This window comes from Mandrillus leucophaeus, unplaced genomic scaffold (genome assembly GCF_000951045.1).
Source record: "Mandrillus leucophaeus isolate KB7577 unplaced genomic scaffold, Mleu.le_1.0 Scaffold156, whole genome shotgun sequence".
NCBI lineage: Eukaryota > Metazoa > Chordata > Mammalia > Primates > Cercopithecidae > Mandrillus > Mandrillus leucophaeus.
Genome location: NW_012101543.1, coordinates 3,702,337 through 3,728,076, shown reverse-complemented (window position 1 = coordinate 3,728,076; position 25,740 = coordinate 3,702,337).

The following is a 25,740-nucleotide window of genomic DNA, read 5'->3' as shown; positions in this document are numbered from 1 at the left end:
CTTTGTCTCAAAAAAAAAAAAAAAAAAAAGTAGGAAAAAGACTAAGTATTAGTAAAGGAATTTATGAACTGGAAAGTATACACACAATAGAAAGAATCAATGCCAAATGTTAGTTCTTTGAAAAGAATAATAAAACTGATAAACCACTGGTAAATAAGTAAAAGAGAGGGAAGACACAACCATATTAGAAATGACAAAAGGAACAGCTTGTAGATATTAAAAAGGTTAAGGAATATTATGAACAGTTTATAACAATAAATATAAATTTAGGACAAATGGACAAATTCCCAGAAAAATATGACTCAACAAAGAAAGAGGAAATAGGATTTTACAACCATGAAAGAGACTGATTCAATAAAGAAGTCTTCCCACAACTAAACACCAAGCACAAATGGTTCCATTGGCTAGCTATCCAAACATAATTTATGCTCATTCTAAGAGGATGGCATAACTTTGATACCAAAACCCAAAGAAACAGTAAGAGAAAATTCAGATCAATCTAAGTATAAACAAAGATTCAAAAACTCTTAACAAAATAGTAAACTAAATCCAATAATATGTTTTAAAAATAGCACATTTTAACAAAGGAGAGTTTCTTCCAGGAATATAAGTTCAGTTTAACATAAGAAAGACAATTTAATTCACTATATCATCACCTTATCTCAATGCAGAAAATGTATGAATCTCATTTGACAATATTCAATATTTATGAATGATAAAAGGTATTTAGCAAAAATAGAAAAGAATATTTAATCTGGTAAAACAGGAATTGGCAAATTTTTCTTGTTAAAGAGCCAAATAATAAATAATTTCAGCTTTGCAGGCCATATAATCTCTGTCACACTAAACAACTGTGCCACTGTGGCATGAAAATGGCCATAGACAATATATACATGAATGAGTGTGGCTGTGTTCTGTAAAACTTCGTTTACAAAAATAGGTGGCAGACTGTATTTGGCCCACGAACCGTACATAGATTGCCATCTCCTGGGTTAGAGGATATCTAAAAAATGTGGGTTTTTTGGTACTTATAACAATTAATGATGAAATAATTTCCTTTAATATAGGAACAAGACAAAATATCCACTGTTACAATGTTGATTCACATTGTTTTGGGGTTCCAGTTAGTACAATAAGACAAGAAAAACAAATAAAAAGTATAAAGATTAAAATAAGCAAATAAAGCTGTCATTATTTGCAGAGGAAATAATTGCATTTATATAAAATCCAAAAAAACCTACAGATAGTTTTTTAGTGAGGAAAACTTAGCATTGTTCCTGGATACAAAAATCAATATAAAAACTTATTTCTACAGTTAAAAATAAAATTAAAAGTGGTACTATTTACAATAGTATCAAAAATACAAAGTACCTTAAAATAAATCAATGAACATATGTATAAGACTTCTATAGATAAATTTATGCAACTAATTGAGAAACAGTAAAAAGGACCCAATAAATGGAAATTAAAAACATGTTCAGGGGTTGGTATCTCCCTATTATAGTGATGTCAGTTCTTCCCAGATAAATGGATTCAATTCAATCACAAACAAAACCTCAATAGTCATTTTATAGAGTTTGACAAAGTGATTCTAAAATATACATGAAAGTTCAAAAGTCAAGAAGAGTCAAAATAGTTCTGAAGAAGTACAAGGTAGGGGAACTTGCTATAACAGATGTCAAGACTTATTTTAAAACTGAAGTAAATAAAACAGTGTGGTACGAGCCTAGTGACAGAGAGCTCAGAGTCAGGCCACATTGGTATGGGCATCTGTATATGACAGAAATACCATAATCTATTAGTAAAGTCATGGCAGCTTTTTAAGTAAATGGTGCCAGGAAAACTGAATATCCATGAAGGGTAAAATAAATCAGACTGTTATTCACAAAAAGTACTAAATCCAATCAGACAAAGACCAATATTAAAACAGCAAAATTATAAGTATTTATAAAATAATAGAGAAACATATCTATATGACTTGAGGGTAGGAAAAGTTTTTTTTTGTTTGTTTGTTTGTTTGTTTTTGAGATGGAGTTTCACTCTTGTTGCCCAAGCTGGAGTGAAATGGCATGATTTCGGCTCAGTGAAACCTCCGCCTCCCGAGTTCAAGTAACTCTCCTGCCTCAACCTCCCAAGTAGGTGGGGTTACAGATGCGTGCCACCACGCTCAGCTAATTTTTTGTAATTTTAGTAGAAATGGGGTTTCACCATATTAGCCTGGCTGTTCTTGAACTCCTGACCTCGGTGGTCTACCAGCCTCAGCCTCCCAAAGTGCTGGGATTACAGGCATGAGCCACCACACCCAGCCAAGATTTCTTAAATAAGATGCAAACAAAGTTATTCATGAAGGAGTGATTGATAAATTTTGTATGTAACATTAAGGACATCTTCTTATCTAAAGAACTATGAAGAAAAAAATTACAAAAAAAGAGAAAGATATTTGCAATGCATAAACACACAAAAAACTGGTAACTGGAATATTTAAATCATTTCTATAAATAGATTTTTTAAAGATAATACAGAAGAAAAATGGGTAAAATTGTAACTAGGCAAAATAACAAAAAAAAAAATCATTGAATGTTGAAATGCTGAAATGTATGAAATGTTGCTCAATTTCTTTTCTTTTTTTTTTTTTTTTTGAGACGGAGTCTCGCTTTGTCACCCAGGCCGGAGTGCAGTGGCGCGATCTCGGCTCACTGCAAGCTCTGCCTCCCAGGTTCACCCCATTCTCCTGTCTCAGCCTCCTGAGTAGCTGGGACTACAGGCACCCGCCACCACGCCCGGCTAATTTTTTGTATTTTTAGTAGAGACAGGGTTTCACAGTGTTAGCCAGGATGGTCTTGATCTCCTGACCTCGTGATCCGCCCGCCTCGGCCTCCCAAAGTGCTGGGATTACAGGCATGAGCCACCGTGCCCGGCGCTCAATTTCATTAGTAATAAGGGACATGCAAATTTCCATAACATTGTATGTTCATCACGCTAACAGAAATTTTAAAAATTTATACTAAGTGCTGGTAAGAATGTGGCAATGGGAAATCCCATATATTGCTGGAAAATCATTTGACATTTTTTAGTAAAATTGAAGATTTGCATTCCTTCCACTTAACAATTTCATGTCCAGAGAAAGTAGTATAAATGCACACTTGAATAGAAGTACAAGGACAGTCATAGCTGGAAACAAGTCAAACGTCTTCCAGTGGTAGGACAGATATAAATGCGGTGTATTCATGCAATGAAATACTATACAGCAACGAAAATAAACTTTACGCTACAGCATATATAACAATGTGAATATGTCTCATAAATGTAATACTGAGATACAGTTGGTAGGCAAAAAGAAATATATGAGGCCATTCAAGCAGAGTTTCTTTTTTAAAGAAACAACTAAACTAAAATGTAGTTTTTAGAGATGGATATGAGGGATTAGTACTCCCTACCTTTCTTTACAGTTTGACGAGAAAAGACCACAGAATGAATACCTCTAGGTCAAAGAGATGAGGTTGTGATGAGAGAGGGACAAACACGGTTGGGGACTTCCTGGGAGCTGGCTACATTATATTTCTTGACCTCAGTGGTGACTATACAGTGTTTATCACATAATTATTTGTCCACATGACAAATATTTGTTTTATCCATTTTTCTACATACATATTATACTTTGTAATAAAGAAAAAACAGCAGAAAACAAAGTAATATATTTTCTAGGTTCTTCTTCACTGAAATCTTGAGTTTTCATTTGTTCTACCAAATAGCTATCATGCAATTTCTTATATTTTATAGGTTACATTTTCCCATTTAAATGTATTCACTGTATTATTGAATTTTGTTCCTTGAAGAATATAAGACCTCTCATCATGTTTAGCTGTATTGTAACAATCTGAATTTATAGACATTTAAAAACGCATACTATGTGGAATGGTAGTCTTCTCCAATGCCCACCTCCAAAGCTAAGTAATATGAAAATCTGACCTGACATAGAAAACACAACAATAACATGAATATGCAAAGGATATATCAGGTTTTTTTCTATCTACCAACAGATGAAACTATGTAAGTGGCAAGGCTACTTTTGCACAGATATGACGTAGATTCCAAATACACGTAAAGGCTTAGAGCAATCTAACAAAATTGAATACCCAAAAGATGTTTTATCCTTGTATATAGTTTTCCAAACTTCCACCAAAAATATTATTATACAGAAGATATAAGAAACCTTAGGGTTTCAAATAAATGGTTTTAAGTGCTGGATTTTGGCCCAGGTTTAGAAAATATCAGTCCCACGTATTCTATAAGAGGCAATTACACTCAATCCCATAGTATCATCTCAACCTCATACGTTAAAAAAATGAAAATGAAAAATGACATTAATGGACACACTAAAAAACACTGAAGTAGTAACACTTTTAGAATACAGTTATCATGTAGCTATATTAGTATGACATTATCCTGTGCCTAGAATCTGTCTTCTCAATTCTATTTTGAGACTTTTGGTCATTTCTCTGATAGCAATGCCAATAAAGCTGCCAGTTGCCATTAATCTCAGTTCTATGAAAGAATAAATCATTCTCACAAGCAATTAAACAATAAACACATTAAAATAAGACCAATTAGAGCTAAGACTAGACATTTACCACGTATTTATAACACAGGCTTGTCACAATCATTTCAACTTTAACTGGACGTTTCTTCAATAATTCTTTCCAACAGAAGCAAGATAAGATTGTGCTGTGGGAGTACCCAAATTCAGTAGAGTTGAAATACTTCATCAAGAATTTCAATCATACATCTGCAAAACTTTCCTTTGTACATTAATTTGTATGCCCAGGATTCGTCCTATGCTTTGTTTGCCAATAGTTTACCATGTGCAGTATGCTCTGAGGTTTGTAACTGTGCCAGCTCTCTTTCACATTTCCAAGCTTTTAATAAATTGCCTTGCAAAGACAATGAAAGCTCACAGTCAGTGGCCACATGTAATTTTTTTCCTTTAGGTAGTCGTCATTATATAGACAACTGGTTTTAAGTTGTTTTAATAACTTGGCCCTTTGTGGGTATCAAAATGTCTAAGGTCTTCTTGAATTCCTTAGGCAGTCTTTATAAACATATCAGTTATTGCTTCATATGTAACTTTGTAATACTATAAATATATGAATAAACGTAGGCAATTTTCAGAGGAACTATAAATACTTAAACTAATTTCTCAAGTTTTTATTGTTGCCCAGTTACATACGCCATATTTTATCACCAAAAAAATACTCATTCATCCTCCTAAGGAAATAGAGAAATAGTGTAGCTCTTTATTAAATGGCTCGTAGGCAACAGCAGATTCCAATTTTTTGCACTCACTAATGGAGAAACTGCTTCTCATTAATCTAGCAAAAGGAGAGAGAAGCTCTAAATACAGACAGAGAACTCCAGTTTTGTTAAGAGATTAGGGTTTGGGAGAGGGAGTTTGATGAGGCAAAGGGAGCTCTCACTGAAAACTCAAACAAAAATAAAACTGCTTAGGTGTAGCAAGTGCATCTGGGAATTATGAAATGCCAGGGCCAGGAATGGTGGCTCACACCCATAATCTCAACACTTTGGGAGGCGAAGGCAAGAAGATCGCTTAAAGCCAGGAGTTCAAGACCAGCCTTGGCAACATCTCTACGAAAATAAAAAGAGCCAGGTATCGTGGCATGCATGTCCCAGCTACTGGAGGCTGAGGTAGGAGAAGTGCTTGAACCCAGGAGTCAACTCTGCAGTGAGCTATGATCGCACCACTGCACTCCAGCCTGAATGATAGAGTGAGGCCCTGTCTCGGGGTGGGGGAGGGGAGGAGGAGGAAGAAGAAGAAAGAAAGAGAAGGAAGGAAGAGGAGGAAGAAGAAGAAAGAAAGAGAAGGAAGGAGGAGGAGGAAGGAGGAAGAAGAAGGAGGAAGAAAGAAGAAGAAAGAAGAAGGAAGAAGAAGGAAGGAGAAGGAAGGAGGAAGAAAGAAGAAAGGAAGAGAAGGAGAAGAAGAATGAGAAGGAGGAGAATGAGAAGGAGAAGAAGGGGAAGGGGAAGGGGAAGGAGAAGGGAAAGAAGAAGGGGAAGTAGAAGGGGAAGAAGGAGGAGGAAGAGAACAAGAGGAAGAGGAGGAGCAGGGAGGAGGAGGAAGGAAGAAGACGGAAGAAGAAGGAAGGAAAAGAAAGAAGAGGAGGAGGAAGGAGGAAATAAATGCCATGTTTTGATGTACTGCCATTGATAAGTTATTTTTCAATAAAGGTGATTACAATGGAGAAAAGTTTTGAGAATTTTCCCTGTGTATAGTGCCAGTGAAGCAGCTTGAGAGAGCAGAGGGGTCTTATACAGGTACAGAGAGAGACAAAGGAGAGACCCCACTCCAATAGGGGTTGTGCCAGAACACCAAACAGGTTCCTTATACAGGTCAGTCTTACTGACTTAAAAGTATACTACCCAACATTTCCATAGCAACCTCACAAGTTGCTAATGGATCAATGGTGTCTAATCTGGATCCCTGAATGTGCGTAAGAAGGTTCACAAACAACTTGAATTGTAAGCAAAATACCACATATGTGTACATATATATAACAATTTTCTAGGGAGAGAATCTATTGCACATGTAAACGCATTTTTAAAATATATACTACCTAGCATAATGTTAAACATATTTGAGGTTTATGCCTCATTTAGTTCTGGATCCCATCAGAATAACCTGTACCTATGCAGACAGAAGAAAATATTTCATTAGGGTTATGTAACTAAACATTTCAAGGCTTTTCCTTTTATCTTCAAAAAAAAGTCTGAGTGGATTTGTTTTTCATCTAACCATATCAAGTACTATAAACAATATACTGTAAAAATAACTAAGGAAACTATGTCTTCTTGAATTGTGATTTTGCCAACACAAAGAAATAACTCATATTTTCATCTATCATTGTAGGCTGGTTATGAGAATTAAAAGCAAGAATGTAATGAGAGGAACGTGAACTTTTAACAATGATTGAATCACACTCTAGCCTTGCTCCAAGTCTGCTGTCACCAGCAAGATCTTGTTATGACAGTTTAAAATGTCTTTTCTGATAGCAGCATTTGAGGGATTAATTTAAGATGAAATCTACATTTGCATGTACATGTAAAGGGGGGTTAGTATGGAGGTTAATAAATGTATATTTCTCAAGGACTTTAAAAGAGAAGGACAAATTGTTTCTACTGAGAGAAAAAAAACCAGATAAGAAAAAATATATATGTGTCATGAGTATTCAAAAATAACTCAATCCACTCTTGAAAATTAGTCTACGCCTGCTAAAGCAATTCCTAAAAGAAATCAAGTCTGACTAAAATGTCTTAGCCTACAGTCAAAGGAAAAATTCACTAGAAATAAAAAATATAACTTGGCACCGTAATACTTCATGTGTCTAGGCCCCTAGAAATAAAAGAAGCTGGAAAAAATGTGTGTAAAAATATTCTAAGTTCTGTTACTTTTCAGTAACACAGTATTACAAATATACTAAAGTCTAATCCATATTTGTTGAAATATAGTTCACCTTTGTATATCAGCATCAGCGTTAATATTTGATTCTCTTTACATACGAAGGAAATAAATTACACAAAATCAAAATAACTGGACCATCACACTGTTTAACCCTTCTTTAGCATATTTATTACATCAGCAAATACTCTAAATCAAGGCTTACCGCCAATCCTGTGCTACACCCATGATTACTCTCCTTTACTCATTCTACAGCATTTATTCTTTCTTAAACACCAGCATGTGACAGAAATCTTTGTTCTTTGCAGTGGGGAAAACCCAAGTTCTAGTCTCAGATCCACTGTTTACTAATTTTTGTTTGTTTGTTTTTTTGCACTGGAGTCTCGCTCTTATTGCCCAGGGGCTGGAGGGCAGTGGCTCGGGTCACTGCACCCTCTGCCTCCCGGGTTCAAGCTATTCTACTGCCTTAGCCTCCCCAATAGCTAGGACTACAGGTGCCCGCCACCAGGTCCGGCTAATTTTCTAATTTTTTTTATTTTTAGTAGAGGTGGGGTTTCATCGTGTTAGCCAGGATGGTCTCGATCTCCTGACCTCGTGATCCGCCTGTCTCGGCCTCCCAAAGTGCTGGGGTTACAAGCGTGAGCCACCATGCCCAGCCTGTTTACTAATCGACTTTAAACAAGTAACTTAACTTGATGACTCAACTTTTCCTTCTTTAAAATAGAAGCAACAACAGCTCCCTTGTAAAGATGCTCTATCAACAGAAACATTATTTCCTTTAACCCATACGTGTCACTCTTCTTTAATCTTCTTAAACGCTGATTCCAAATTTATTGTGAAAAATACTCAGAAAAGTGACTGGCTGACATATGTGGCCCCCAATACAACTGATGGTTAGTATAAAATGGGTATAGAACTTATGCCTCTGAATGGTATCTTAGTTTTATATTTCATCTTTAAAAACATAAATATCAGGCCAGAAACCATGGTTTATGCCTGAAATCCGAGCACTTTGGGAAGCGGAGGTGGGAGGATCGCTCGGGGCTAGGAGTCCAAGACCAGCCTGGGCAACATAGCGAGCCACTGTCTTTACAAAAAATAAATTAGCCAGGTGTGGTGGGTGAACACCTGAAGCTGCAGTGAACTGTGATGGCACTGCTGCACTTTAGAATAAGGAAACCCCCCCACCGCCACACACACACACACACACACACACACACACACACACACACACACACACAGAGAGAAATAACCTAAAACTTATACTTGGAGTCCTAAAACTTGGAGGGATTCTATTGCTATACATGAATTGACAGCAATGTAACTCAAAATTAAATCACACCTATGTAACTTCAGATTTTATTCACATGTATTACCATACCCATGGAAGATCTGACTCATCATCTCTTATTTGCAAATTAGTTCAGCTACGTGGGAACGATTTACAACCAATCATACTAAATATTAAAATTTCACAATACCCTGTCATCTGTCCTTGTCATCAAGAAGACCACTTCCTTCATACTGACTTCTGTTGTGTATTTTAAAACTGAGTACACAGTCTTCCCACACATTAAGAATAGAGCCCCTTAAAACAATTTGCTTTTAGATAATAATATAGTGAAAGAGGTTCAGTGTGTAGAATATTATTTCCTCTTAATTGCTGTCCTCAATGTTTTCATAGGTTTGACTAAACAGTTATTATCAAAGCTTCAACCCTGCCTTTGTCAAAGTTCTTTCATTATTAATGTACTCCTTACAGTAATATCCTGTAGGACCTTACAAACAAATTGTTGGAAAACTCCTAATTAAGAGCACGCCCCTAATCATAATGAAGGCCTGTGTCTGAAAGAGGCAAAAACAGGGTCTGACAAGGGGGTTTTATCCATTCGTATCTGAAGACTGGAAGTCATAAGTGTATGAACCTGGACTCTGGGACTGCAGACAAAAATCCAAGCTGACTAGTTGAAGCACAAGAGTAAACAGTAGGTGGAGTCTTGTCCCTTCTGGTGTAACCTTACCACTGTGATCAAGATCATGTGCTATGGATTCTTTTGGTTCCATCATCTTCTTTTAGCTGTGCAGTCTTTGGCAAGTGAATTAAGCTTTCCTTCCCTGGCATCTCTAAAATGGGGACAGTAATAAAAACCATCTCATGGAACTGTGTTAGGAGGATTACACGGTTTAATACACGCAAAGCACTGAAAAATCACCTGGCACATAATAAATGTTCAATAAATTGTATTAAAAGAACAGAGGTGAACCTAATTTTAAGAGAGAACTGAAACCAAAGGACAAATGCCATCAGGACCCACTTACTCTGTTTTCTACCTACATTTAAATATTTCCCAGCTTCAGACGAACAGCTTAGCAACCAGTTTGTAGGAGTCTTTTTTTCTCAGATCAATTTAAAATACTTAAAAAAAAAAAAAAAACTCCTATTGGCCCATTTTAGATCCTGTGCCAATTCCCAGACTAGCTATTTTGGCTGCAGGTGGGGTTCTATGATTAGCATGGCCAAGCATTCCAGTTTATACCTGTCATTTCAGCATAATGACTGTTAGTGCACCCTCCCCCTCTCTAAAGTTTGACAGTTTCCATAACATTACTTATTTAGTGTTCTTGCCAAAATGTTTAATCTGGAGCTAATTATAAGAAAGAAATTAGAAAAATCCAGATTGTGGGACTTTCTGGATTCACATAATCATCGTGGTTTCTTGAAAAATGTCAGATGCATACATGATATTGAAAGGAGATTTTAAAAGAATACAAAACATAATAACTGAATGAAATACATAATCCTGGGAAGTGGAGGAACACCTACAAAGAATGTTTGGGGAACAGCTGGGTGTGATGGCAATACTGGGCTTATGAAGAAGAATATTATTTGTGTCTGTGAGATAATACATGCTGCAGTATTTAAGGAAAAAGTGTAATAATGTCTGTACCTTGCTTTCAGATGAATTGGAAAAAAGGACATATCGATAGAGAAAGAGCTATAGAGCAAATGTCACAAAATGTTAACAGTTGTAGAATCTAGGTAATACAGCATATTGTATTTATTGTATTATTCTTTTGATACTTCTGGTATGCCTGAAGTTTTTCAAAATAAAAAGTTGAGGAAAAAGTGACCCCATTTGGATACTAAATTGTAATCCTGTCTATGACTAGACTAGCTCAAGTTTGTTGTCTACTCTTGAACAATTACCAATTATTGCCTGGCAGGGAAGCAAAGTCATAGAATAATATGACTGGTCCCTTTCACAACATATGTTTAAAATACAGGGAATAAAACTACATTCCCAAAGAATTTGAAACTGGGGAAGAATCATTGCACATCAGGCGGTGACCAATTTATGTACTGTAACATGCAAATTATATCTAATCCAAATGCTCTTGTTCTTCTTTTCTATGTATAAGAAAGTATATGCTGAACTACTATCCTTTTAGCAAAGGAAATACCTCTTCCCAATTGCTTCCCTGAAATTGCCACAGTTACTTCCGTGTGCCTAATAGAAAAATTTCACTAAGGGAGGCTTAGGAATTCTTTCAATTATGGTCTTAAAATCTGAGTCCCACCCAACCTGAAAACTATGGGCAGTTATCTCTTATTGCTGCTATTTCTATAGAGCCTCCTCTTCCAACCCAAGCATATTAGGACCTGCAAACTTTCCTGTCACAAAGCTTTTTTTTTTTTTCTTCCCTCCCACCCCCGTACCCTCCACCCCCGACGCTGTGTTGCCCAGGGTGGAGTGCAGTGGAGCGATCTCGGCTCACTGCAACTTCCGCCTCCCGGGTTCAAGCAATTCTCAACCTCCAGAGTAGCTTGGATTACAGGCGCCCGCCACTGCGCCCGGCTAATTTCTGTACTTTTTAGCAGAGACGAGGTTTCACCACGTTGGCCAGGCTGGTCTTGAACTCCTGACCTCAGATGATCTGCCCGCCTCTGCCTCCCAAAGTGCTAGGACTACAGACGTGAGCCACCGTGCCCGCCCTTTTTTTTTTCCTTTCTTAACATTCAATAAACATTTAATGCCTACTATTCTTCATTTTATAATTTTGCAAGATATTTGAGAAGTAAGGCTGTCAACAGAAATCCAAGCTTGAATCTCAAATCTTGCATTTCTAAAGTGTCACTATGGAAAAGTTACTTTACATATGTGAGCCTCAGTTATACCATCTGTAAAATGAGAATTATCACCTTAATACTTTAAAATGATTTAATAATCATTTTAATAATCACCTGCTTTTCAGGGTTGTTGTAAGTATTGGAAACAAATATGGTAAAACACGTAATAGTTGTTTTTCTAAAATATGTAATGGGAATAATGATAATGACAAAACACCTCCTGTCCTTAAGGAGCTCGCTGTCTAGTATAGCCCGTCTCTTCTCACTCATGCTTGCTACTTACCCCAACTGTTAGGATTTGTGTCCAAAACAAGTCAGTGTTCCTCTGTGTAGGCAAGTACAGCATAAATATACAGGTTTTTGATGTCTGAGGCAATCTAATTGTACAGCATCCTTTTTTCATTTGCGTCTTGCTTTGTTTCTTAAACATACCTCAATCTAAATGTATTATAGTGCATCAAGTTCTTAAACAGGCATTTCAGATCTTTCTATATAAAATACACTTTCTCTTTGCACAAAGATAAATATTATTCTATTAAATTAATATAGATTGCCGGGCACAGTGGCTCACGCCTGTAATCCCTGCACTTTGGGAGGCCGAGGCGGGCGGTTCCTGAGGTCAGGAAATCGAGACCATCCTGGCTAATACAGTGAAACTCCGTCTCTACTAAAAATACAAAAAATTAGCCGAGCATGGTGTCGGGCGCCTGTAGTCCCAGCTACTCGGGAGGTTGAGGCAGGAGAATAGCATGAACCCGGGAGGCAGAGCTTGCAGTGAGCCGAGATGGCGCCACTGCACTCCAGACTGGGCGCCAGAGCAAGACTCTGCCTCAAAAAAAAAAAATTAATATAGATTTTTTTCCATCACTAGATATATCTACATGTTTTTGAGAATAAGTAAGACCTTGCCACAGAGTAATACATCACCAGTAAAACAGAAAACACCAGCTGGTGTATTATCCGGTGAAAATCCATTTTTTCTCAGATTATAGTCTTTGCTAGCAGTAAATGTGAAACAGATAGAAAGAATGTAGTTAAGTTATCTGATAGGAGGCTTGGATTCACAAAATCTGAAGAAAATTATTTTGGTTAGGAAATTTTTAAAAACCTCAATATCAGTGCATGAAACAATATGCAGTGACTAAAAGTCACTAATTTTTGTTCTGCATTGAATATGGGAATTTCAAATACAGATTGAGAACTAGTCAAGGTTGGAGAACACAATTTATTCATCTTTATATCACAAATATTCTAATCCAGAGGTAAAGCTGGATAAACTAGATGATCAACAAATAAAAGGAAAAGTGCTATAGGATGTCAGAGGATAGAACCAAGAATAGATCCAGGAAAGAGAGGCTCTTCATACGTGCTTTGGAAGATGCGTAGAATTTTTAGAGTGGAAAATGGGAAGAAAAGGGCATTCCACATGGAGATAATGATGCAAACAATGAAAAATGCAGGACTTTTTCCAGGAACAGAAAGTAGAACAGTTTGGCAAGTATTTATGGTAGGTGAAGAATAATAGTGAAAAATTAAAAGCTGAAAACGTACATGGGACTGTCACTGAAGTGCTAAAGATTTTGGATTCTATTCCAAGGCCTTTAAATATTTTGCTGAAATATTCCTCAAAGAATTTTGAAAAAAGTTGTATACTTCCTTGCACAATTTTTTCTTTGCCATGTTATATTTTATATCATAAATAGTTTAAATAGTTGCAAGAATATAATTTCCAGCAATATTATAAATGCTGACTTAAAAAAAAGCTTGCTACAGCATTCTTTTAATGTATCCATTGGAATTCAAAATCATTTATTTGAAAAATGTATGTTCATGCTCTCTTAGAAATTCTACAGTTTGTTTTTCTTTCTTGAACTTCTGTTTTCATTCCCTTTCCTCCACAGTTTTATCCTAAAATTCCTCTTTTGTCAATCACACTTTTTTACTTCTATGAAAAAAAAATGTTTGAGATGTAAAGGAAATTTATTTCCTGTTACCAAAATGTTCTAGGTAAAGTTATCATTACAATGATGATCAGAACACAATTGGTTAAAACATAAATATTTGACAAATTTTGATAAATCATTATTAAATATAAAAGTAAAAATATTATTAGAAATGTATTCCTTAATAAAATAGATGTGTCTTTTTATTCATTTTGTAAATGTTTGAAAATGTCTTTATTGGCACTTGATTTATAACCTGACTAGTTATATAGCCTCGTTTAAACATCACTTTCCCTCATTATTTTAAAGGCACTGCACCATTGTCTGCCTTTTTTTTTTATATTAAGCCTTTTTAAAAAACTTATTTCATGTATAAGTGGAAGAATATTATTTATTACAAAAAGTAGATTCAGCATCAATTCTCTGCCTTAGTTTTGCTTTCATAGATGTTTATAAGCATCATATAAATAAGTATATGAGAGTGAAACGAGTTCTATTATAGAAATAACACGTAATTCTTTGAACCTTTGAGTCATATGGCAGAAATTACAATGATCTATCATAAAAAATTATTTGGGACTACCATCTAACAACTCAATTAGATTCACCTTAATTTTATTCACAGCAAGGAATGAGATACTATCTTATCAACAAGAGGATGTTATTAGAGTCCAATTATCACCAGCATTTCAAGCTGCCCCTTTTTTAACACCAGAAATTCTGCAGCCTGGGCTGATGCACAAGATTCAGGATAAGTAGGCTAGGCATTTCTTTTGTCAGGTCGGAGATGGGCAATTGTATAAGAAATCACTGGAAAGGAAAACTCACAAATTGTATCCCATCTTCACAGCAGGCAGGTCAATTTGAAAAAATTGACAATTTGGATACTAATAATCACAAAATTATCTATGCCTAAGAATCTCTTGAGAAGTCCTTGTGAGCCTCCTGCAACACGTGTACCCCAGTCAGGATACTGCTGCAATAGGGGACAACTGACGGGTTTTGAGCAGGGAAGTAATACAATAATAACTATGCTTTGGAAATATTAAGCTAGAAGCAATATACATACTGGATTGAAAGGGGAAACTGTTCAAAGCAGGGAGATAAATGGAGACCTTATTACAGTAGGTCAGGAAGTATTAATATTAAGGAGAGTGTGAACTAAAATATTAACTTTGAAATAGAAAGGAGCAGAAGACATTATAGAATAAGAATCAAAATGATTTAGTAACCATCAATTCTAGTGCTACCCTTTGGGGTCATAAACCATTGAATATGCTTGCGACCCCTCTCTGCCCTTTAAACATTTGAAAATTACTTTATATTTCTCTTAAACATTTTCTCGTCTGTGGGCTAAATATGCCCAGTTCCTTTCACTGTACTTCATATGACACAGATATTAACTCATCTTCTTGGTCTCTTTCTTGCCCATGAATGGCTTATCCAAGTGTGACTCCCCCAAAAGAATACAACCCTATACATGTCATACCTGCCAGTGGAGAATACAGCAGGAAACTCACCTTCCCGCTTCTGGATGCCGTAACTCAATGCAGTTGAGACAGTGGGAGCAAAAGGTCAAATAATATGAACATCCTGTTAGTAAAAATAATCCAAGAAAATGGCATGACTTCACTGCACTGTGGCCTTCCATTTACATATACCTTTTACATGCTAAAGTTTCCATCTTACAAAAATTGTTTTGTTTCCGTTTCTCAACAATCTTACCCAGAAATCAAAATCTTAAATTATGACATAAGAAACACTATTGCTTTAAGAAAGTCAGCTCAATTTTATTATCTAAATAATCTGAAGCAAAAACCTTTCAATACTTACACAATCCATTCATTTACTTAAACTCTGAAATGCTAATGAACATCATATGAGATAATCTCATGCGAGATAAGATAGTGTTCCCCTCTCTCTGGGAAAAGTTCAAGCAAAGAAGACAAAAGGAAAGATTATCCCCAAAATAGAAAACACAACAATGTTTTAGATCCAGACAAGTGTTTATACCTTGATATGCTATTTGCAATATTTCAAAGAAAAAAATATGTTTGACAAAAAAGAAAACAAAACATTCATTTTTTTCTGTCCTTTTCTATTATTAGCAAACCACTGAAGCAGAAGTATATTTTCTAAATTCCTAGAAGGGAGGAATCATTATTTAGAGCAGAAGCAGTGAAGTGTTAAAGGCTCTTGCACAGGTCTTAAATGCAATGAACCCCAAACCATGGGTTTAGTTTCTCTCATTGCAAAATGAAATGCTCAAAATCTTAGAAGTCCAGGGATGACTGGCAGAAGCACTGGAAGGTTCCAGTATAAAGTCTGGAAGAATGAGATTACAGTTTCTAACTTTTTAAATGTTTTCATTTCTCAAAAGAACTAAATTTTCATATGGTTTAAACTGGCCTTTCTTTATGATCTCAAATAGGTCCCTTAATTGTCTACAACTAAATGTTCTCCATTCAAACCTTCTAGATATCCAAAAGACACTGAAAACAGATTTGATACAAAGTTTTTTAGTTCCTTGGAGGCAGACAAAACTTGTAATCAGGATATTGCTATTGACCTTACTCCTGCTATGTATTTTAAGCAATTCCTGTAAAGGAATTTGTGAAGAATAAAGTCCTACATAGTTTTAAAAAAAAAAAAAGTTTTTAGAGGAATTAGGCCCAATTCTTATTGCCAGCCAAGTTGAATGCCTAATAAAATTTCAGAGCTAAAGTTTCATCTGCTGATTAGGTGACTTCCTCTTAATTATTGTTGATAAAGAATGTACACTTTTAAGTTTAGAGGGTAAAGTGGAAGAGAAAAAATATGGCTACCATGACATTAATGTCTACAGCCAAATAAACATTATAAATATTTAGTGGTGTTACAAAAGACTTTGAGAACATTTTAGCAAGTATTTCCACGAGCAAGCCTACTGGGATGCTAGAAATATTCTTTATCTTGATCTGAAAGGTGGTTGCATGGACGTATACACGTATACAGGTTAGCCACTTACATTTTAGGCACTTCACTCTACGTAAGTTATATCTCAGTAAGGAAGGGGAACATATCTACAAGTTGATGTTGTCTCAGTGACTCTAAAACTCACTTTTTGTTTGTTTTGTTTTGTTTCGAGTTAAGCCCTTCAGAGCACATAGGTCCTCCATGGGTTTTATGCACCAATGACATTTACACTAAAACTCTAAAACATTCTTGAATGTCCCTTCAAGAGTGTTTTAGATATCCCTTCCAGTCTTGTCAAAGTTCAGAAAACAGAAGCCAACACTTGACTTATGAATGGACAGAATAGTCACCTTTGTTGTGACTCATGTTATAACAAATGATTACTGCGCTCAGAAGTCCTTTCAACCACCCTGACAGAACCCTAGAAATTTCCACTCTTAGTCAAGCCTTTGGGTAAATAGCCTGAAGTATTTTGTTAAAATACAATTCTTTTTTCAGTTTTCCAAAGTCACCTAAAGGAGATTGAAAGGAAGAGAACATTGGGCAAGTGTTTACTGGTGTGTTATAAAACATACTTCATGAAGGGTATAGTCCAAATGCCCTATCAGGATGTTGTTAAAATGTTCGCAGAAAAGAGTCACGTGGTAGGGTGGGAGTGAGGAGAGAGAAGCAAAACTCAATTTTTTTCTGCCAATACATGGAGAGATGGTTCAAATATTAGCAATGCCACCAGCCCATCCCCTCATCACCAGGGATACCTGCTGGAATTCTGAGTGTGGAAGGCATGGAGAAGGGCAGGAGGCAGGGGAGAAAAAATTGTTTCTAAAAATTGTTCAGGCCTACTGAAGAAGACACCACACTGGAATAATAAGCCAGGAAACCCAGCTTCAGTCCCAACTCTGTCACTACTTGGCTGTGCAGCTATCACTTAATTTCTCCCCTCTGCCATTTTTTCATCTATAAAAGGAAGAGGTGGAATAAAATGATATATAAGCCCAAGGATTCCAAGTGCTCCCGGTCTTACTGAATTATAGTATCTCCTACTGTGTCCTGTTGGGTTCTATAATTTTTCAGTAAGAAGAGAAATGTTTCCACTTGGAATAGGAGGTTCTCATTGTTTATGTTCATGTCTACCGTAGCAACATTCAAACACGCTGGGATCACAGAAATGTCTGGCTCTCTCCCCACCGTGCTCTTGCTGGCATGTTTTCCAAAGAAGCAGACTTAAAACATGAAGTACAAAATCAGGGGAACTTTCTACATCTCCCCCAAGATTCGGAATTGGCCTACGTTAGTATTTTTGCCAGTGGTACCATTTTTATTCAAGTTTTTTGTATTGGAATTCAAAGGTGAATATTCCCAGGTGATATTCATTGAATTTTACCGAATGTATGTACTCTGTGCACTTACAATTACGAGCATTATACATTTCAGAGGGTAAATCTGTGAACAGCGTTAAAACTGCACAGCTAGCAAAAAAACAAGGATTTTCAGTATGAGTTCTATTCTGTACATTTCAAAGCAAGTCCTCCAAAAAGTGCTATTCTTAACAGGTTAGAATGCAGCTTGCAACGTGAGAAAGACCTCAGGGAGTTTGAGATATATTCTGTCAATGACGATAACATCCAATGACAGAGGATGTAAAGTGTTGCAGACCTGTGGATGTGAAAGTCCTGTCACATTATCTCGGACCATACACTATCAAAATTACTCAGACACACAACAAATGCATGGAAAAATAAAAAGTCGGCATTGCTCCTGTTCAGAAAACAAATTTCAGAGATAGGATCAGGACCTTAGGTACTGTAGCATCCATCAAATGATGGACAAAGCATGGTTCTATTTTATTTGGTAAGCACTGCCCAGGAGGGCTGATGTCCATCCACTTCTGCCCTTACAAACACCTGCCCTATCCCTGGACTGGAGTTGAGAGAGGTGGGCAAGAAGGGGCTTAAGAGAGTTGGTTTAAAATAAAAATGTTGGCTAAAGATGTGGGATCCAGAAGTAACAGGAAAGAACCCTCAGTTATCTTTATTCTGACACTAGTACCATAAATATGCTCCATGAAATTCTACCAATGCTTCTAGAAAAACAAAAGGGCAAAGGTATGCTTAAGTTGGTAGTAGGGTCTGTTTAATATTTTGTTTACCAATTTCATTTGTGTTTTCACAATGAAAATGCAAAACTAAATTTTACTACCCAGCATGTTTGCTAAAAATAAAAGCATAGTTTAATAATAAGCTTACTTTCAACTGCATACCGTTCTTATTTCTGTAAATCCAGTCCTAAGCAGCCCTGATTTTAAATTAAAAGGGAAGTTCACTCTCCTTTTTGTGTAATTTCTAAAAATAGTTTGCTTAGCTAAATATGTAGGTCCTGAAGAATTGGCTAGATTTATGACACATTCTTTAATAAACCAAACAATGACTATATAAAAAGCAGATGCAATACCTTTGTAATTCAATTTTATAGTTTAAAAATATTCTACATGGAAGTGCCAAATTCTGCCCTACAGAGACACAGGGCTCCCACTGACGTCAATGAGAGCCAGGCACCCATGAAGGAGGGCAAAACTATGCCCTGAGCACTTAAATTTAGTAATCCATTAGGCACGGTGAGGAAGAAAAAGATCAGTTCAAATAGCTCTCATCAGCATTTAAATTTGCCAGTGTTAAATGCCGTTGGAAGCATGTTTAAACCTACAGAGCTTATAGATGTAGGAAGAAATACAGGAGCGAAAGGATTTTTTCACATAATAATTTAATTGGAATTTTATGTACACTTCTATTCCCAAGGATAACTATGCCTTTATTCCTTCTCAGACATTTTTAAAACCATTTCAGATGACTGAAGAGTCTGATTTCCTGAAATAAAAGGTAGAACTTGTGGTTGTATATTCAAGGAAAAGCGTCTTTCCTTAAATGAGTAAAAAGAGGATTTACACATAACTAATGACTGCTTCTGATGTAAGCCAGCACTCCTGTATTCGCTTGAATTAGAGAGACAAAGGAAAGACAATGGGAACAGAGAAATGTTACAAGTTGCAAAATCTGAGTGATATTTCCAGGGAAGCCACTTACTTCCTGTAGAACTTTAGTGCCCCAGCTTACAGCGAGCTATTATCTTAACTGTACAGGGTTGAAATAAAGTGAGGATGCAGTACTACACTTTAAATGTAAAAACACTTTAAAGAATTAAATGTATCCTAGAAAAATGAAGTAGGAGTAGCAAAAACATCGTCTGGATGTCGTCTTGAAATTCAAATAACTCTATCATTAATGATGTTATCTTGCCAGACTCTGTCATTAATGGAATTTTCCACAAGAGAGTTAATTCCCTGACTGCTCTGTAAATCTTAAAAAAAAAATCTTAGAGTTGTACCAGCTGAGTTTAATTTTAAAGCATGACAAGAGTTAGACAGTCTTTTCCTCAACTACATCTTCCCTCTTCCTAGTCTCTTCCCTTTTTACTTCTTGCTGCCAGAATAATCTTACTGAAAAAAAAATGTCCTTCTCAGTTAAAATACTTTTTTTTTTTTTTTTTTTTTTTGTCTCGCTCTGTCGCCCAGGCTGGAGTGCAGTGGCCGGATCTCAGCTCACTGCAAGCTCCGCCTCCCAGGTTCACGCCATTCTCCTGCCTCAGCCTCCCGAGTAGCTGGGACTACAGGCGCCCGCCACCTCGCCCGGCTAGTTTTTTGTATTTTTTAGTGGAGACGGGGTTTCACCATGTTATCAGTTAAAATACTTTTACTGCCTCTCCAATTAACCACAGAGCAAGTCTGAATGCCCTAAGCTAAGAACCAAGGTTCTCTTTAATTTGGACCCCAATCTCCAGTAGCCAATCTACACTATTCATAGTCCTCCTATAAAGGCATCCGTACTCACCGTTCCTGTGCCTTTGCCACTTTGCTCTGTTTGCCCACACCCACATCTCCAGAGGTCACCATTTAGATTTATTTCCAAGTCAGATTCACAAATCACCTTCTCCACAATGTCTCCCACAATCTCTTGCTCCCAGCTAGAAGTGCATTATTCCTCAACTGAACTCCCCCCAGCAGTTAGTTTGTACTTCCCTTGCTGCACGAATGACTTTCCTTTCAGTTTTAATTACTAATGTGTGACTTATTTTTCTTATTAGCCTATACACCCCTTATAGACAAGTTGTATATTTAATCTATAATTTTTTAATCATAAAATACCTAGAATAATAATGTACTAGCATTACAAGAGTCAAAGATATTTGCCAGCAACGAAAAGGATTGGTAGACAATGTTATAATGATTGTTGGGAAAACAATCATTATAACCCAAGTCAAAATAGAGTAAAATGCTGGCTCCATCTCAAGAGTGATCAGAGAGCCAAGGAGGACTATAAAATGTTCTGGCGCAAGTGGCTTCTAGTCTGGCAACAGCTTGCAGTGAGAATTTCCTCCCTGGGATCATGACTTTAAATGTGAAAACATCATTTGTTATATTATTACTGGTGAAAGATAAAAGAGAGAGGTAGCTGAGGAGACATTCGCGCCATCACTATCTAATCCTCACAACTCATCTGAATGCTGCTCTCACTGACTTGGGAAGCACGGTAGTTTTATAAAAGACAGACTCACAATAATGCATACCAGGAAAGCTCTTCTTCTTTTCCCTGACACAAGCACGTCCATGATATAGTGCTCCATCTCTTGTCTCTGTCCCCTAGAGGATCGAGAATCAGAGACCTTGGGCACAAAACCAGGTTGAAAAGACAAGAAATATGATGCCTTGGCCAGCTGACTGCTAGTTAGTCTAAAGGAAACATTTTTCAGAGGAAGTAATCAATTGAGATGTCATTGGAGATTCCTTAACCATTTCCAGTCCAGTGGAACCCGCTCAGCTGATTCACCTGTCACACTTATGGAGCATGCAAATACTGAGACCACCTTTTCGGGTTTCTGGTTTAGTGAAAGAGTCCTAGAGATTGAGCATTTGTACTTTTAAAAAGCACCCAGGACACTATGTTGTATCAACTGGAGATAAAGATTCAAGTTGAGTTTAAAAGCTATTTTCCGTTTCAAATTCCAGTACCCCCATGCAGTAAAACTAGATCATTGTGTCAACAACATAAAGTGTCCAATCATGGCTACAAGGTTCACCAAAGTAAGGTAATCAGAATAAACAGTGGATATATACAAGATAAAATTATTTTATTAAGTGTATTATTGATTAATCACTGATACTCTCGGGCAGAATTTGCAAGGGGGGGCATGTATATAAAAGTTAAGGAAAGTTTGCTAACTTAAAAGCAAAACTACTTTCATTTACTTTTTTTTGAGACAGAGTCTCTCTCTGTCGCCCAGGCTGGAGTGCAGTGGCACGATTTCGGCTCACTGCAACCTCCGCCTCCCGGGTTCAAACGATTCTCCAGCCTCAGTCTCCCGAGTAGCTGGGACTATAGGCTCATGCCCCCATGCCCGGCTAATTTTTTGTATTTTTAGTAGAGACAGGGTTCCACCGTGTTAGCCAGTATGTTCTCGATCTCCTAATCTCATGATCCGCCCACCTCGGCCTCCCAAAGTGCTGGGATTATAGGCATGAGCCACCGCGCCCGGCCTCTTTAACATTTTATAAGAGAATCACCTCTCTGGCCATAATACAATAGAATTTCATTAATATAATCAATACTTTTGTTTTGAAACAACACTGTTTTAAGTAGGTAAAGTATGACATACATATTTATCAGATCACTTAGGATATTTGATGCAGCACACAGCTGCCTAAATCATTTCTCTCTGCTCCATTTTCCAAATTTGCATAAGTAAAAAGGCATATCTAAGGCTTATTTTTTCCTGCAAATCCTACTGTTTTCTCTCTCCTCCTCTTCTCCAATTATTTCTTTCTTTTCCTTCACTATTAGAAGCAATGACTGAGTCTCATCATTTACATGTTGTTGCTAGAAGAAGCCACTCTGAATTATACATTTGAATCTAATCTACCTATAATCCCTGAGCCTCAAAAAATGTGGCTGCAGATAGCATTCTCTCAAAAGGTATTTAGTCTTTCCTGCTGCATGTTTTCTGCCGGTTGTATTACTTAAAAGTGAAGCAATGGAAGATAAGATGGTAAAAGTTATTCATAACAAAGAAACTTGCAAGAGGCTATACTTCAGGTTTGTTCTTTATCATGTTGCTATTTGGAACAATGTTCTCTTTTCTTCTTTCAATCAGATCAAAATTTTGTCACAGCTCTGGTTAGATTTTCCATATGTAAAACCTTTCCCTTTTCCCAATCATCGCCAATATTGCTGTATTTCACAACTCAACATGTTTTAAAGTTTACTTGAAAAGGAAATTCTTCTCCATTTAGTTGTATTAGATAGGTACCAGAGTGGTTCTACAGTAAAAATAAGAAAAAAGCAATAGTTATAAAAGCAGAGAGAAAAGTTAGCCTTGTTTAACAAATTTCTTCTCACTCAGTCTAAGTAAAGGTTATTGTAATATTAGAGGATAGAGGGTGTATAAGCCAAAGAAAAATAAGAACAAAAGGAAAAACAAAGAAAGTATCACCCTGGAGACACCAATCCAAACAGGCGGGTCATGATTCTGAACCATTCCAATATCAAGTTGAGCCTTTCAGCAATTTCTAGCCCATGTAATAGCATTTTAAATATGCTACCCATGGCTTAGTACAAAGTCAAACACTACTTGGAACTCAAGTCAACTCCAAAAGTTCTGATGTTACAAAAATCCTTCTTCAATTCTTGCTCTGATTACTATCTCTTCCTGACTTGAGGTCCAAAATGACAAAACAGAAAAGGGTCACATAGGTGGGGAAAATAAGGAATACTCAGCTCATATGTCGAAAATGAGGCAAGAAAGGAAAGTTGTCTCCTTAAATAAGATTATGCACCAACTAAAAATGACCAGTGTGGGAGGCCTATAGACCAGGTATATTTTATACACAAAAAAAGTTTACCTTCATCTACTGGCTGAGCCTGACCTATACCTGGCTTTTACTTGCTCACATAGGCTTGAAGAATAAAAACACAAACGTCAACTCCAAGAATGCTAATGATTGTGCATTTACCTTTCCCTCAATACTTCCTCCTCAAATGGTCTAGAAAACATATATGCACACACATGTAACTGTTCACACCTAAGCAGGGTAACTTTTAGCTGCAAGAATTTAATAATATTTGGGTGACAAAGAAAAAGAAAAAGGGAAAGGAGGAATAATGTCAAATTATAAAATGTAATGGGTTTTTTGGTGGGGGGAGGTTGTTTTTTGTTTGTTTCCTTAGAGACAAGGTCTTGCTCTGTCACCTAGGCTGAAAGTGCAGTGACACAATTATAGTTCACTGCAGCCTTCAACTCCTGGTTTCAAGTGATCCTCCCACCTCAGCCTCCCAAGTAGCTGGGACTACAGGCATGTACCACCATGCCTTGATGTTTTAAAATGTTTTGTAAAGAAGGGGGTCTCACTATTATTGTCCATGCTGGTCTTGAACTCCTGGGCCAAAGTGATCCTTCCACTTCAGCCTTTCAAAACAATGCAGTGTTAAAAATTGGTTATATTATTAATAATTATATAACATTTTTTTATTTTATTAATAATATAATAAATACATTATGTTTCCATTAGACATAGGCACTATGGTTACACATATGTGTTTCAGTCTATGTCTATCTGTGTCTCTGTGTGTACGTTGTTTGTCCAGGTATGGATTATCAGCCCTTTTTTTGATGAGTGCAATGTTGAACGTTTCTGCTCAAATGGAGTCTTATTTAGAAGGCAAACGTTCTACAATACAAATCTCCTTATGTGACTTCCCCACTCCTAATACCCAGAGGAAAGAATCCAAACATTCTTCTCTGACTACATCCCATCATTTCTTTTTCTATTTCACAGCAACCTATTAGAAATAGAGCTACAATTACTCCTACTTGAAACTTCTTATGCCAGTCTCAGGCATTCAACCCCTTCATCTGGCCAATTCTTGCTTATCCTTCAAGATAATGCTTTATCCCGGAAGCCTTTCCTGATTGCTTCTTCCCTCAACCCAGATTGGACTGCCCTTCTTTTGTGCATCCAGAATATAAGATGACTTGTTAACACTACCTCATTATTACCTGTTCACTCTTATATCTTTCAACTAGGTTTTAATCTCTGTGATGATGTCAACTATATGGTATCATCTCTATTCTTAAGGCCTAAAAATGCCTAGCATGTAGCAGATGATCAACAAACATTTGTTAAATTACTAAATGAAATCTCAGCTGATCCACTTGCAAACAACTTACATACCAAATAGATAAAACAACACGAAATACAGAAAATCATGAGGTCCCAAAACCACTTTACAATTAGATGTATATTAAACTTCAAGTTTAATGACAATATACATATAAAGCTATATATTTATAAATATATCTGACAATAAACCTTTCTAAACTTCAGAGTCCTTATGAATATCTCTCAAATTTGTACCACCATTTACCTTAATTACAATTACTTGAAAAAGTATCCTTTTTTCCCCCAATATGAATGTGTCTTAATGACAGGGCTATTTCTTCCTTATTTGTGTGTCTCTATGTCCTAGGTCTGTTCCTACTATATCAGTAATCCTTAATAAGTGATGATAAATTAATGTTGCTCACTTATTCTTGATTCTTAATCTCTTTAATATAACTTCTTATATACATGAGCCTAAATCTCAATTAAGTAGGAAGGCAGATTGCAGTAAAAGAATTTCTAGCCCCCTTATCTCAAAAAGTCCTCTGTGTATTGTTTATACACAGAGAACTAGAGTGTTCTCTAGTTTGAGAAAGCACCACCTTTTTTCTCCTTGGTTTTTAATGTATATGCTTCTGTATGTATGTTTACCACATCTCTCAAGGACTTCCAGTCTGTAGCTTACATTATCTTAATATCATGAAATATCAAACAGTACAAAGCAGCTATTTCTCTGATCACTGTTTAAGACAGAGCTAGTATAACTTCTTTTCCTACAATATCTTGTATTGTGGTGAACACAGTGCAAATGCTCAATTTAGACTTCTGTGTGACAAAGAAAACAGTCAACTTTCAAATTAGTGTCTCAAGTCACATCTTTCTTTCTGCTAATTCAGGCTAACACAAGTTAAGTGCGATGTTGATTTTCTGCCTAAGTGGTGCTAACCAACTCTCCGAAAGCTTTGTTCTCATGATTCCCTTTGCCACATCAACAATGTTTTATGATGGATGACCACATTTTGACTTAGACATATAT